The sequence below is a fragment of the Pseudopipra pipra genome, chromosome 3, assembly GCF_036250125.1.
Source record: "Pseudopipra pipra isolate bDixPip1 chromosome 3, bDixPip1.hap1, whole genome shotgun sequence".
Classification (NCBI taxonomy): domain Eukaryota; kingdom Metazoa; phylum Chordata; class Aves; order Passeriformes; family Pipridae; genus Pseudopipra; species Pseudopipra pipra.
This window is the reverse complement of record NC_087551.1, coordinates 32,246,735-32,257,794: the sequence shown is the minus strand read 5'-3', so window position 1 is coordinate 32,257,794 and position 11,060 is coordinate 32,246,735. Positions and strand designations below refer to the sequence as shown.

Genomic DNA, 11,060 nt, shown 5'->3' with positions numbered 1-11,060 from the left:
CCTTTAAGAAGTGATTTCCAGAAAGAGATTCCAGAACAGGCTCAGCTGTGCAATACAATATGTGTGTCAGTTCCTCCAAATTAAAATGAGCTAAGAAATAGGTAAGGCACATTATTTTCTCTCTTTAGTTCTGTAGAATTTTGTTTAGGTTCTTTTTCCTGCTGCTCTGAAAGCATAGTTTTGTTTTAACCCATGCTTTGTGAAATTCTGCACGCTTTTGCTGCCTGAGTAGAACGTTATAACTGTGAGTGGTTAGGTCTGATTCAAATCTTCTCTGTGTTCAGGTGTAATTAACATGCCAACCTCAAGAAGCTGGCCAATGGCCAACACGCTCCGCAGCACTGCTAACGTCTGTCACCCTGGCTTGTCAGGAATCAGAGATGTTTCTTTCCCCAGAAGCCAAAGAGCTTTACTGACATCAGGACTCTGCGTGGTCCAGAAGGGAGAAACAAGTCCCCAAGACCGGTCATTATTCTCAAGGACATCATTTGGTGGGGTCCTCTTGACTTACTTCCCACCCAGTCTCTATTGCTCTTCTGCTCTCATCACAGGGCAAAGCAGAAAGGGCAGAAATGTTTCTCTTGTGTCTGAACTCGCAGAACATTTAAAATTTGGGTGAGTGCCTAGATGGGATGGGTTCGGGATGATCCCATTCTGCATTACGATTCCAGGCAGGGCAGAGTATGCGCTCACACTGCTTGCTGGGATATGTGGAGTCACTGCTCAGATGGCTGCAATAATGTGGTACAGGTTGCCTGGTTTACTTGTGTGTTGTCTTATATGGTCCCCATCACTAGAATGTCTGAGCAACATATCTTATAAAGCAGAGGAGTTGGTAACGAAGGGATCCCTGTTTATTAAAGTCAGGGTGATGCCGACAGATGCATGCATTAGCATCCTTTTATCATCACCTACGGCCCAGAGATGCCTATCTTGAAACTCCAGAGGGAAGTACATCCATTGCTAGGCTTTGCATGTTCCCTACACTAACTGGTCCCTGACTGGGTTGCTTCAGATGGCAATGGTGAATGAGAGGGATGTGTAGGCCCTGGTGCCTGACTGGGTTGCTTCAGATGGCAATGGTGAATGAGAGGGATGTGTAGGCCCTGGTGCCTCCAAGGCTCCTCCAAGGTACTCAGGGCTGCTTCTTAGTTTCACAAAAGACACCTCTGGGACCACAGGCGAGTATCTGGCTTCTCAGGAAGCTGAATGTTGCTCTCTAGTACCCTCTAGGGTTCAGAAGACACAGGACCTGGGAACTCGTGGATGTGGGATGGAGTCCACAGGAGCAGAGCCACGGGTTGGGCAAGAGTGCGGAGGAGACACACTGGTTACCTCTCAACTACTCTCATCCAAAGGGCTCTAAAGTACTGTGTTCGGCAGGGGTGTAACTGGTCCTTGTCTTGCAGGCCAGCCTGAGGCCCTCACATCACCTCTGTCCCACCTGCAGGGCTGACCCAAGCAGCAGATGGGAGGGAGTGACTCACCACCCCACAGCCAAGTCACTGAATCATAGCATTTAGAAGCAGAGGCGTGGTAAGGATACTTGGTTTAAATCCCGACTCTAAAACAATGAGCCTGAGGGGTCTTTATTGTCCATCACAGCGCAGACAATAATATTTTTGTTACCAGAGCAATTGCCAGTGGGATGTGGGGACAGCAGCCCTCTGCGTACCACAAGGCACAAGAAAATATTGCTCAAAAGTTGTGTCATGTTTTGGATTGCTAGTCTTGATTTATTGCTTCTCCCTGCCTCTGGGGATGCAGTGTTGAGGCAATCCAGGAGTAAGGATGCTGCATTTTTGGAGCACAGTCAGGGCTGGACCGTTAGCATTATTTGTAAACACAGCTTAGTTCTTCTCACCAGGAATAAAATCCACTTATCCTGCAAACAAAGCTTGTTCAACTGCAGGCCCCTTACACTGCCACTTCCTGTTTCTCCCCTATTTCCTAAGAAGAAGATAAACTTAATCCTGTTCATATTTCAATGATAGCTAACTTTTTACTCCCTTTTTCACTTTTCTTGTGTTTGGACTTATAGCCATGAGACCAACTCTACGCTTCTCTACATTTGTTCCTTCCTAGAAAAAGCGGGTTGGAGGTGTTCCCAGGAAAATTCAGCCCCAGCTCAAAGCAATAAAAAATATGTCTCTGAGCTGTCTCTTTTCCTTTACAGAGTCTCCGGGAGGAGTGTCTGCCTCTGGTCTTGGGGGAAGATATGCTGGGAAAGAGGTTTGGGGGGAAAGAATGAGGGAATGCCTGGGAGGAAAGTGGCAAGAGGTTTTGCTGTAGGTTGGCAAGGAGGGAGAGTACTGGAGCGGGCTGAGCTCAGCCCCTGCTATAGAAGGACACCCCACATGCCACCAGCAGGACCTATTTGGATGCAGGCTTTAAGGAAGTTAGATGGATGGGCTGCTGTCCTTGAAAAGATGGGGTTGCTGAGTCATCATTCTGGTGAGGCTAAGAGAGGGAAATGTAGGATCTGTATTAAGCCTCCTGTCCTAGGGAAAGAAGGACGAAGGAGGGTTATGGCTTATCTAGAGGTATTACATCCCCCATGGTTCAGGGCAGCTGAGGCAAACAACATGCAGCTAGATCTCAGTTGTTTGAGGGGCAGCTTGAAGAGAAGGAGAAAGCCACAGTGGGAGAGAGCAACCTGAAAACTCAATGCAAGCTGGGGTGCAACACACGGTAGAGCCTGCCCTGACATGAACAGGAGCAGACTGCTTGCTTCCATGCCATGTACCTCAGTGAACAACTTGCCAAGGTGTGAAAGACCCTACCATGATGCAGGAGACAGAGTTGGGCCTGAGCCTTGAAACTGAAGAAATTAGATGCGTAACAGGAGGGAAGCAACACTGAGAAAGAACGAACTTGAAACCATGGAAACGGGTCTCCCCCCTCCTTCACTTCACTCCCATCTGTATTTCCCAGAATAGATACTGAACTCTGGTTTCTTTTGATGAGACAGGCATTTGGGTCAGTGCAGTTGTGAGTAAAATAGTTATTGCCAGGCTAGGTGAAGCAAAGAAACAAAACACTAAAGGTCTTCCTTGCTTCTCCTCCTGAAGCTGCCTCATCATCTAGAGGCAAATTAACAGTCCCTCTGGGTCACAAAGTCAGAGGCAGGGATTAGTATGAAGAGCTTCTAGGCAAACAGCCTAACTTCCATCATCTCCTGCTTATCTTGTTTGGTGCCAGTGATTCATTTTCTCAGCTACAGATCTATTGGCCTTTTGAGCAAAATCCTGACATTTTAGCTTGGCGTCAGAATTTCCCTCAAGATTTTGTTTCTAAGTGCATACAGACCCCACTGCCCATATCACAGATCCAGTAAGATTTCAGCAGCCACTCCACCCACTGCTGTTCACATGCGTGAGGAGAAATCTGCACCCTAAACTTTTAAGTCTGGTAGGGCTGGGGAATGTAAGTGTGAATGGTGTCGGGTGGGTAAATTGAGAGAGATATGGAGGGTAACTGATGAGGGAAAGGGCAGCTAAAACCAAGGACGAGGGACAGAGGGAAATGGAGGAGGAAAGTCTGAGTATGAATACGTGGAAGAGATTACTGAGGCCCTCTTGGATTCAGCCTTTAGAAGTGGTGTGTTCATCCATAACTACTGAAAATGATCAGTTATGCTCATGCAATATTTGAAGAAGAGGGCAGCACTGATGGGTGCCTTGCTTGAAACTGTACAAGGGTAACACTGGACTCCTGGGAATGGCCACCTGGAGGAGTTATGGTGACTGCAGTGACCATAAGTCCTCCTTTTCCTCTGCTTGGCTTACACTAGCCAAACATCAAGCACAAAAATTGTTCCACCACAGCCTCTCCTTCCCCCACTAAAAAAAAGAAATCATCTGTTCAGAACAGCCTCTTCATTCTGATGCACCAAAATAAGTATACCACTAAGGAGACAGATATATAATCCATTAAAAATCTCTGTACTCATTCATCTCCATCCCCAAGTATGAGATGCAGAGAAGAGGAATCTCCTTCTGGGGAGGTGAAAGGATAAAATCAAAGACCAATGAAACAATCTGAAGATGAGACTGGGGATACAGTGAGAGATGTCTCCACAAGCACGGAGGAAACATTCCTCCTGGAGATCATCAGATGGACACATATCTGCTTTGGGATGTACCAGATCCTTCTGGTACATCCTGCAGACAAATATCTAGAGGGGGGTAATTTCTAGCTAAATGAGGTTCCAAACTGAGGTGAGTAGTGTTCTCTCTAAGCAAGGAAGGAGAACACACTCTTGCTTATTTCAAGGACTCTGGTACTCAAGAGAGGTAATGAGAACAAGGAGAGCTCCTGCATACGAAGACAAACCATACTTAACACCAAACACACTCTGTTCTTGGCAGTGCTTGAGCTTCAGCTGTGTTGAGATCAGGCTCAGCTGCACCCCTTTGCAGTAATTGCTAGCGCAGATATGCAGCATACGCAGCGCTGGGACTTTGCGAGGAACACAGCCGCTTAGATGGATGCTCAGATTGCAAAACGCCATACTGAGCCCTCCCGTTGGTTCCAGGAAGTTTAGTGTACAAAGCGTTTTCAAAAGCTTTCATCATGATAGACACTACAGGGGGCTGAGGAATAAGCCTGTGATCACACTAACCTGTGCAAGCTGGGGATCTGTGGAAAATATTATTTCTGGTGTATGGAAAGGGAGCCTTCCTTCCTGCAGTGGTATTTCTGGCATGGTTACAACCCCAGAAGCAGCAGAGGGATCCTGCCTGGAATGTCGTGGGCATCTTGATACTGGAGAGAGCAATAAAACTGGCTAAAAAGCTCTGTTTTATGTAAGAGCAAGCAAATGCTACAGGTGCCTTGCCAAGTCAAAATACAACTGGGTTTATGGCCTTGTTTGTTTGTTGACATTGTGTGATCAGGACAAGAAAGAAAAATGGGAAGAGGGAATGGTTTGCATGTTTCTAAGATAGAGACAACAAAGTTGTTGCCTTGGTGTTTTCCTTGATTTTGATGTATGTTTCAGAACCAACAGATGTCCCATGTCTAAATTTACAGAGTTATTGTTAACAAAGATACTGTCCTTTCCCTGTGTTTATGAGATGCCAATATTAAGAAAAAGAAATTAATCCTTTCATTTAAATCCCTACATGCTATTCTCTTTTTCTTATGATGTAAGAACTGACAGTAGTTCTCACACCATCTCTTGATTTTCAGCTTAAAGGAGTCTAAGTACAAAAAAGAAAAGAAATCACTCCTTTTAAAATTCTATTAAAGCATTATTAAACTTCTACCTCTTAAAGTCTATAAATTCAAACAGGTTTTCTTTGGATGTTAAGTTTAAAACATTCTTAAAAGTTGATGCTGTAATTCAGAAATTTAGAGGAAGAATCACATTTAGAGGCAACCAGAGGCTTTGAGCACTTGTTTTTCCCTGGTTGTGATCCCCTTTATCCTTTTTTTCCCCTTCATATCCTTTCTGTTCTAGTTTTTAATTCCTTATGGAGGTCAGACATTTGAGGCATCCAATTCTGATTGATTGCCGTGGAAATAGCGATGAGGCAAAAGTGAGAGCAGTGACATCATGGGAGAAACAGATGGCAAGAGCTGATGAACTTCTAAGAAACAAAGACACTTCTGCCAATAAGTGTTCCTAGAGAACAAGAAAAACAAAACTGAGAAAAGCAATCCTAGTTCATAATGTAAAGAGAGAGTGCATTATTAAGGAAATTACTCCTTACCAGTAGACTGTCTGAAAGGAAGAAGAACTAGTACTGTGAATGGCTTTTTGGACTCCTCTAGGCCTTTAACTCAAACTAAATTAAAGCAGTGTTGAATACTTGAAGAGCAGAGAGTAGAAGATCATTCAGGGTGCAAAATCTCCCAGACACTTCCACATTATTTGTAAGGTTGTTTGGAGCACGAAACTCACAAAAAACTTCCCTCTTTGCTCAGGCATCTTTGGAACATTTGCTTTTAGGGAACAAGACTCCCCACAACAAACCAGGCTTTGCAGTTTTGGAGTGGTATTGGTGTCTTTAATAACCTCTTTGAGATGCTGACATTGTGTAAATGTAATTAAATTTGGAAAGGATTATGGATAAAGTGACAGTCAGCCCTGCTAATAAAGAAAGGATAAACCAGGAATATGCACCAATGCTTGTCTGTTGTCTTCTAGTGTGAAGAACATGAAGAAATGGTTGATTTGGGGAGGAGGGTGGCAAGGCTTTTGAGTTTCATTCTACCACCTGTCATAATACTGGCATTGCAATTACTGTAGTGTCTAAATATGAGACTATTTTGTGATTACAAGCTTGATTAAAAGCCTGCTATCCAAGGTTTCTGTTCTGTCTCTAGCTGCATGATCAGCAGGGGTAGTAGTTGCAATGTCTACTTTTCACTTGATTTGGAGAGGATCTGAGTGTAATGAGTAACGAAGGCAATTGAGTTGATACACCTTTTTGATATAAATTTAGAGATGATGAAGTATTTTACCTCACATTACTTTGGGGAAGTATGAGCTGGCATTATGGAAGACTGCATCTTATTGGCATCTGCTTAGTGACATCAGACAAGCATCTCTTCCCTTGAATGAAGTTTGCCATGAAGTCATTCTTCCTCTTGCTGAGACAGGGCAATCTGATTCCACTGATGGCAGCAGAAATACTTGAACTGAAGTTGTTGGGTTTAAGGCTGAGGCTTAAGCCTAGCTGTCTTCAGGTGAGTGAGTAGATACCTCAAAGAAGGACTAAAGGATTGTAATTCCTTCATAGAAAATACCCTTTCTTTTTTTTCTACTACTATTTGATCACATCATGGAAAACACATAGATATTACTTCATGCACTACAAAGATCCAAATCCCAGTGACTATTGAAGTGCCTTTCTATTAGAGACTTTGAGGATCATACACTTTCATCTCCCTTAACTTTTGATGTTTATGTTTGAACTTTTGCTCTAGGCAAACTTTATAGCCAATGGAAAGAGATAGGCACTTCCAGGACTTGGTTCATCTGAGCGCTTTTCAACATCTACCTTAAAATGAGATTACCCATGCCCCAGAATGCCTGTTTCTCTCTGCTGACTGTTAAAGTAAGTCTAGACGTCTAGCTCTGATGTAAATGCCAACATCTGGACAAGTTTATCCCACCAGGTTTGTCCCCTGGTAAAATCCAGTACAGAGAAGAGTGAGGCTGAGGAGAAATCCAGGGAGAAAATGATAAAGTGATCAAATTCCCACACCAATTCAAGGCCAGTAAGGATCAGAATCGGTGCAGAGGCCTGATTCACCCCCTTATCTATGGGTTTGTTGGGAAGAATTTTTAGATTTCAGAGGGAGGAGACCAGAGGATCTGAATGTTTTGATAGGATTTGTGGAAATAAGCTAGTAAGTATTGGCCCTGTATGTAAATGAAGTTATCCCATTAGTCTAAACTCTGTGATAGTCTTCTGGCTTTAAAACATGAGCTGTTATATGCAAAGGATCTGAACAGTGTGGGGAAAAAAAAACAAAGAGAGAAAAGAGAAAAATAGTACAAAGGAAAAAAAATTAAAAAAAGTTTTGGTGTTCTAGAGGAACACAGAGCCGCTATGGGTTAGGTCATCCAGTGACAACTGTCCTCCTTATCCACAACCAGAGCAAAAAAGCAGTGCTAGGTGGTGTGTCACCAAAGAAAACCGCTTCTTTTATCAGATCCCTCAGAACAAAGGAGCCTGTAGATAGCTGTTTTCTCACATACTTGAGAATACTTGACGATTTTTAAATTTCTTTCTTTTCTACCTCTACTCATCAAACCAGCAGACACTGAATTCTGTCTCTTTAAATTTGGTCCCTTAAGATACTGGAGCTTTAGAGTTACTGAACGTGACCAAGACAGCATAACACACTGTTTACTGTTCACTCATACATATTTTTCTTGTTGTTCTTTTAAAATTTCCCTCTCAAACATTAAAGATGCATCTGTTCTTAAATTTTCAGTGTCCTGTTGCTGCTTGCAAAGACAATTACTATTTTGTGTGAGGAACGCCCTCTGTGTGACTGTAGTATATATTTATTACTGAGTTTACTGTAATAGAGTCAGTTAAAATTCATTTAGTGCAAGGACTAGAATATCAGTGTAGCTGGTGGAAAGTGAACCAGCAACAAATGTCCTACATAGGTGTATTCATATATGACTTGTTATAAAATACAGCATAAAATACGAGAGGAAGAATGTTGCTGCAATTAAAAACAAAGGACTGGAAGCAAGAATATCTGGTTTCTTCTTTTGACTGTGTCACAGACGCTCTGTGTGGCTCTGGAAGGATCACTTCTCTCTTTCGTGGGTTTCCCCATCTGGAAAACAGTCTAATGATACCTTCCAAAAAGGTGCTTGAGAAGCATGACTCATTAATATTTTTAAATATCCAGGGATCAAAGGGCCTGTAGATATACAATGTAACATATTATTATGCTGCTGGTTTTTGCCAATTTCCCTTCTCTGTAAGGATGAGCTCTTTGAATTTATTGCTTTTGACCCAGGAAAATGGCCCCACAGGACTCTGTGTTTTTATTGACTCCAGATGAAGTTTTCTCATGTTTACAAATAAAGCGATAACTTACTGACCTCCAATGCTCACCACACAAGCCCGTCCTTGGATCTGGCTCCCAAAGATATTCTCCCTGGTGCATGGCAATAAGCAAAATGCCACATTTTTGGTGAGCAGAATCAGTTTTCTCTCTCATAGCTGGATGGCTCCTGTGGGGATAGCACAGAGGGAAGTACAGTGGGTGGGAGTTTCAAGAGTAAGAAGCACAAGGCAGGCACAGGGAGCTCAGCTCTGACATAAGGAATGGTCACAGCTACAGACATTTTGCAGACCATGATATGACGCTGTTCTAGTAACGATTAGGCCTGTTTTCCCTGTCCTGGGATGCAGACAGTTTTCAGTTGTTCTTAGGAGGCAGGCAAATCACTTCTGCAGCTGCTTTGCTGAGCCAGAAGAGCCAGAAAGCAGCTATTGCAAAATGTTTTCTCTATCTGAAGAGAATGTATCACCAAACCAAAAGGGTCTTGAAAATAACACCAGAGTTATAAAGTTCCAGCTATTTGAGTATGAGAGAGAGTCTGAACGTGCTGGAGTCTACTGGTAGATAACATTTCCAGAGAGTGATTCTGCATATTTACAGTCAAAATGTTTCATCAGCCCTTAAAAGACAGAATTTACTTCAAAATTTACTTATCGTTATTTTGTTCTTTGGGGACAGCTGAAAAAGTTTTCAATCTGGTAAGACAAATGGGTAGCTTTTACTTACTGGAATGCTTATGTCTTTTGGAGGTGGATAGAAACTCTGTTTTGCTTAAAATAAAGTGCGTGAGCATTTCAGATATAGCTGTATTTCTCCAAATGCACTGTATGACCCACTAGAGAAGAAAGAAGTGTGATGGCCTAAAGCCAACATTGGCTAAATTAGGGACAGAAGTTTTACTCAGGGGAAAACTGCTTTAGTTTTGGGTAATTTTAAAAAAAAATTATTATTCAAAAATGTTAGCTTCATGGGAACAAGAGGTTGCAGGAGAGGCCAGGGCTGGCCACTTTGAGCAGGAAATTATTAACGATTCTTATCTTCTGGAATCTGAGTAGATTTGGTTGGTGATCTTTATAGAACAATATTTATCTTTCCCTGGTGGACTTTCTCTTTCTTTCCACCACCTATCAGAATTATAACCTGGCGTTCTGCATGAGTGGTCTTGTAACTGTGAGCCGAGGGACCCAGGAGCAAAGACAATAGAATTACAGTTATGGTTGGCAAATTGTAAAAACTTTTTATTTTAAGGTTGGATGGTAATTACAGGAGATTGAGTTTTGTGATTACTCACAGTCCTTCAGTCCCCTTTCCCATGTGAGTCTTTGCCTGTACAGAGCTGCAAGAAATTGCATGGAGTGAGACTTTTTTTATATGCTGTTAATGTGATTTAAGATTTCGGCGTGTTTTTCCCCTCCCAGTGTTCTATGTTTATGAAGGAGAGGAAAAACACAAATGTTCTTTGGAGATCATCTGATGTTCAAAACTTTCTCATTCAAATTCATGTCTTCTTCAATCTCTCAACTGCCTACGGCAAAATTTCTCCTTTTCTTCCTATACCACCTTATCTGTCCTTCCTCACTGCATTATCTTGTCCCATAAATATCCCAGAATCTGTATGTTTGTATGACTTTTTCTTACACTATCTTGAGCTATTCCTGCTGCATATGCAATAGTGAATGATAACACAAACTGATGGTGGTTTCTACTTTTTGTATATAAATGTGTCTAATCCCAGTTGTTGGAAGAAGTTGCTCTTCCCTTTTTAAAAACTGGTAGTGTTGTATGGGCTAACAGTGTGAGAAGTGTCCTACCACAGAGGAAAGCAGTGCTGGATTCCTTACCAGATAGGCCAGAGATATACTAAAAGTTTAACTTATCACTTGCGTGGGGCTGTCCTGTCCCTGTTACAGCAAGGTCTGTCGTCCCTTACTGCTTTGTTTAGGGTGGTTTGTGGTGATGTACAGTCCACAGACTAGATCACACACTGGTCTGCTGTATTGGTAGGCATATCAGAGTCCTTTTGTGCAAAAGCCTGGGATGTGTTTTTCCTGATGAACCAAGTTCTGAAAGAGAGATTAGTTTGGGGTAGAGGGGAAGCTTCAGCAAGAGTTGCAGTCTCATTTTAGCAGAAAGATATTGGCAGAGAGATAGAGGTATCCCATGGGTTTCTCGAGCCTCAGCTCTCTCTAACAGGAGTATAATCCTGCTTTTCTTCTTTGGAGTTCAGCAGCCTTGGCCCAAAGTCCTCCACATTCGAAGAAAATGCTCAGAGTAGCTTCAGTGTGCTCAGGGTCTGGCCTTCTAATGGCCTGATGGGATCTGGAGAGCACAAGAAATATGAGGTGCAAGGCCAGTTGCACTTCACTCTGGAATTTTTCCATCTTCTCGCAGCTAGAATACATTTCCCGGAAAGCCCAACCAACATGCGCCTCCATTAGCTGCATGTTAATTATTACCAGCTATGTCAGAATGGAAGACTTAGCTCGTTTTTCTCCTTAATCCCTATCTTCAGCAGA

The 11,060-nt window shown here is 42.7% G+C and overlaps 1 long non-coding RNA gene across 1 annotated transcript; it reads left to right on the top strand.

Annotated features, from left to right (window-relative positions):
* The first annotated feature begins 1,289 nt into the window (after nucleotides 1-1,289).
* LOC135412499 (uncharacterized) lies at nucleotides 1,290-2,155 on the top strand. Its single transcript, XR_010429695.1, has 2 exons — nucleotides 1,290-1,536; nucleotides 2,042-2,155. It is a non-coding gene; the product is annotated as an uncharacterized LOC135412499 (long non-coding RNA).
* Nucleotides 2,156-11,060: the final 8,905 nt, after the last annotated feature.